General features: G+C 45.9%; 1 pseudogene; it reads right to left on the bottom strand.

Annotated features, from left to right (window-relative positions):
* Positions 1-206: 206 nt before the first annotated feature.
* LOC119921353 lies at positions 207-1131 on the bottom strand (annotated as a pseudogene).
* Positions 1132-4375: the final 3244 nt, after the last annotated feature.

Raw genomic sequence — 4375 nt, 5'->3', positions numbered from 1 at the left:
TGTGGGCTAGGATATAGTAAGAAATCCGGGAGATAGGGAAGGAGAGGGCAAAGTGATCGAGTGCTTCAGAGCCTATGGTAAGGAATTTCTGTTTGATGCATAGGTGGATGGGCAACAATTGGAGGTTCTTGAGGAGTGGGGAAACATGGAGTGAACATTTTTGGTCCAGAGTTGTCCCAAGTCCTGTCAACCAGGTTGTCAAACGATCACATAGAGAGCTTCTTCTTGATCTTCTGTAATTCCTCCTTGATATCGTCGTTCCTCAGACTGTAGGTGATAGGATTCAGCATTGGAATGATGATGGTGTAGAAGATGGACACCACCTTGCTCTGCTCCATGTTTGAGATGGCACCGGGCTGGTTGTACGTGAAGAAGACAGAGCCACAGAACCGACCCACCCCACCAGGTGGGAGACACGGGTGCAGAAGGTTCTCGTCCATCCCTCTGCCAAGCGGATCCTTAGGATGGTAGAGATGATGAGGACGTAGGAGATCGAGACGAAGGAGAAGGTGCCCACGATAATGGAGCCACGCAAGCGAGCAAGACCAGCTGGTTGGTCAGCATATCAGAGAGGGACAGGGTCAGGATCGGGAGGACGTCTCAGAAGAAGCTATCAATTTTGTTGGGCCCACAGAATGGTAACCAGAAGCTCATGGTGGTTTGGGTCACGGTATTGATCACTTCCCAGAGGTACAAAGCTCCCACCAGCAGCTGACAGATTCTATGGAACATGATCGTGGAATAGTGGAGGCGGTCACAGATAGCGACAAAGCAATCTTATGCCATGGCGGCCAGGAGGAAGGCCTCCGTCGTCTCAATGAGGGAGAGGAAGAAGAACTGAGCGGTGCAGCCAGAGAAGGAGATGGCCGCCTGCTCTGAGAGGAAATTAAGCAGGGCCCTGGGGGCGATAGTAGAGGAATAGCAGAAGTCTAGTAGAGACAGGCTGCAGACGAAGGAGTACGTGGCAGTGTGAAGTTGGGGGTCCAGGCTGATAATGGCAACCATTACGAGATTGCCTACCATGGTCACGCAGTACAGGACCAGGAACGTTAAAAATAGTTGGCCTTGCAACCACGGCCTGCCTTAGAACCCCAGGAGGATGAACTCAGTGATGGTGGTGAGATTCTCCATAGCTAATGGACCCCGTCCAGGACCTTCTACTGGGACTTCCTGGGAGGGCCGGCGGAGGCACCCTGGACCAGTTGGGTCATGACTGTTTGCTGATAATAATGACAATAATGATAATTACAATAATCATAATCATAACGGGATTTGTTAAGTTCTTACTAGATGTCAAGAACTGTACTAAGAGCTTAAGTTCTAGAAGGGGAGACAGACATTAGTAAACACAAATACGCTACTGATCCTCTAGACTGTAAGCTCATAGTAGTCAGGGAATATGTCTGTTTATTGTTGTACCATACTCTTTCAAGCACTTTGGCCAGTGTTTTGCACACAGTAAAGTGCTCCATAAATACAATTGAGTGAATGAATGGGGCTTGTCCTCTCTTATGCTATCGAGCCATTTCCGACCCACAGCAACTTCATGGACACATTTCTCCCATATCACCCCACCTCCACCTGCAATTGTTTTGGTGGCATATCCATAGAGTTTTCTTGGTAAAAATACAGAAGTGGTTTATCATTGCCTCCTTCCATACAGTGAACGTGAGTTTCCACCCTTGACTCTCTCCTATGCAATTGCTGCCTAGCACAAGTGAGTTTTGACATAGCAGATTGCCTTCCACTTGCTAGCCACTGCCCAAGCTAGGAATGGAATGGGTAGGCCTCTGCTTAACTCTCCCTCCTGTATCCACGACTGGTAGACTACTGGATACTCTCTGGGTGCGATCCTGAGATGGTAATGAATGGGTAGATAGAAGATAATCAGGTCCTGCAAGGGGCTCACAGTCTAAGTAGAAGGGAGAACAGATATTGAATCTCCATTTGGAGAAGAGAGAACTAAGGCAAAGAGAAGTCAAGTGAATTGACTATGGCCACACGGCAGGGAAATGGTGGAGCTAGGATTAGAACCCAGTTCCTCTGATTCCCAGGCCTATGATGGTTCTACTAAGGAAGAGGAAGAAGAAGAAGTAGTAGTGGTAGTAGTAGTATTACTTCTAGACTGTGACTGTGACTTCTAGACTTCTGGACTGTGAGCCCACTGTTGGGTAGGGACCGTCTCTATATGTTGCCAACTTATACTTCCCAAGAGTTTAGTACAGTGCTCTGCACACAGTAAGCGCTCAATAAATACGATTGGATGAATGAATGAATGAATAGTAGTAGTAGTAGTAGTAGTAGAAGAAGAAGATGATGATGAAGAATAAGATGAAGAAAAGGAAGAAGAAAAATATTTGTTAAGCACTTACTGTGTGCCAAGCACTGTGCTGAGTGGGGGCAGATATGTCATGTTGGACACAGTCCCTGTCCACGTGGGACAGTCTAAGTAGGGGGAAGAACAGATATTGAATCCCCATTTCGTAGATGAGGGAACTGAGGAATAGAGAAGCGAAGTGACTTGCCAAAGGTCACACATCAGACAAGTGGCAGAGCCTTCATTTTGTTTGTGACTAATTTTCTCAGTGTATCCTCATAATAACCCTCTGAAATTGGAAGAGGTGGGGAATATTTTCCACACAACGATTAGGGTGCTTCAATAAGTCAATCATATTTATTGAGCGCTTATTGTGTACAGAGCACTATATTAAGCACTTGGGAGGGTACAATATAGCAGAGTTTTCTGCCCACAAGAATAAGCATTTAATCCCTATTTTGCAGATAATGAAACTAAGGCACAGAGTCTTTAAGTGACTTGCCCAAGATAACACAGCAGTCAAGTCGCGGAGTGATTGAAACCCAGGTCTCCTGACTCCCAGGCCTGTGTCCTTTGCTGACAATGACACGTACATTCACTCTTGATAGACTTGCCTGCCATTTGGCATCGAATAACAATCATCAGTTTCCCTGTTGAAAGTGCAATAGAAGCTGGTCTCTCTTTTTTGCAGTGGGTCTAGGAGTCACAGCCATATAGGAGAAGCAGCACGGTTTAGAGGAAAGAGCACAGACCTCGGTGTCAGCTCATTATGGTCAGGGAATGTGTTTGCTAATTCTATTGTATTGTACTCTCCCAAGAGCTTAGAAGAGTGCTCTGCATATAGTACCTGTTCAATAAATACAATTGACTGATAGTGCAGGCTCTGCCACTTATCTGCTGTGTGACCTTGAACAAGTCCCTTAACTTCTCTGGCCTTCAGTTCCCTCATCTGTAGAATATAGATTAAGTCCTCCTCACTCCAATTTAGGCCGTGAGCCTCATGTGGGATAGGGATTGTGTTCAACCTGATGAGGTTGTACCTATTCCACGACTTAGTAGACTGTCTAGTGCTGAGTACGTGCTTAACAAATGTCATAGAAAAAAATGATTGGTCACCCACAAAGACCTGGTATAGGCTGTGTTCTCCCCAAGTGGATTTCTGGGATGAAAGCAACCTGAATTCTCCAAAAACCGCTCCTCTTTTTATGCCCCCTACCAAAGGGGCCTGGATCACGTCCCCAGACCTTTTTAGTACCAAAGCCTTCTCAAGTTGTCAAAGATCATTGTGATTCTCTGTATTTTAGGATGAGTGAGAGACTATGCCCCATTTCAGGATCGCACCTGTAGAGTTTTCACTACTCTACCAGTCTCGGCTACGGGAGGGAGAGTCAAGCAGAGGCCTACCCATTCCATTCCTAGTTTAGACAGTGGCTAGCGAGTCGGTGGTAATCTGCTACAAGTCAAAACTCACCAATGCTGGGCAGCAGCGGCATGGGAAAGAGTCGCAGATGGAAACTCCGGTTTACTGCGCAGAAGGTAGTAATGGTAAACTACTTCCGTATTTGCACCAGGAAAACTCTATTGATACCCTGCCAGAATGATTGCAGATGGAGAGAGGCATTCTGGGAGAGATGTGTCTGCGGTGTCGCTATGGGTCAGAAATGACTCAACATCATAAGACAAGACAAGAGAGACTATGGATTTAGAGGAATCAGAAGTTAGAATATGTATTATTAGAGAAGCAGCATGGCCTAGAGGAAAGTGTATGAGCCAAAAAGTCAAAGGACCTCGGTTCTAATCCTGCCTCCATCATTTAGCTGCTGCGTGACCTTGGACAAGTCATTTCACTTCTCAGTGCCTCAGTTAACTCATTCTGTAAAGTGGAGATCAACACTTTGAGTTTTCTGTCCAGCCTGATTAGTTTATATCTACTCCAGCCCTTAGAATAAGTGCCTGGCACATACTAAGTGCTTAACAAATGCCATTAAAAAAATCCCGGCTCTGCCACTTAGATTCTGAATGACCTTAGGCAAGTTATTTAACTTCTCTGTGCCTCAC

This window comes from Tachyglossus aculeatus, assembly GCF_015852505.1.
Source record: "Tachyglossus aculeatus isolate mTacAcu1 chromosome 12 unlocalized genomic scaffold, mTacAcu1.pri SUPER_6_unloc_2, whole genome shotgun sequence".
NCBI classification, from domain to species: Eukaryota; Metazoa; Chordata; class Mammalia; order Monotremata; family Tachyglossidae; genus Tachyglossus; species Tachyglossus aculeatus.
This window is presented reverse-complemented; position numbering and strand designations above follow the sequence as displayed.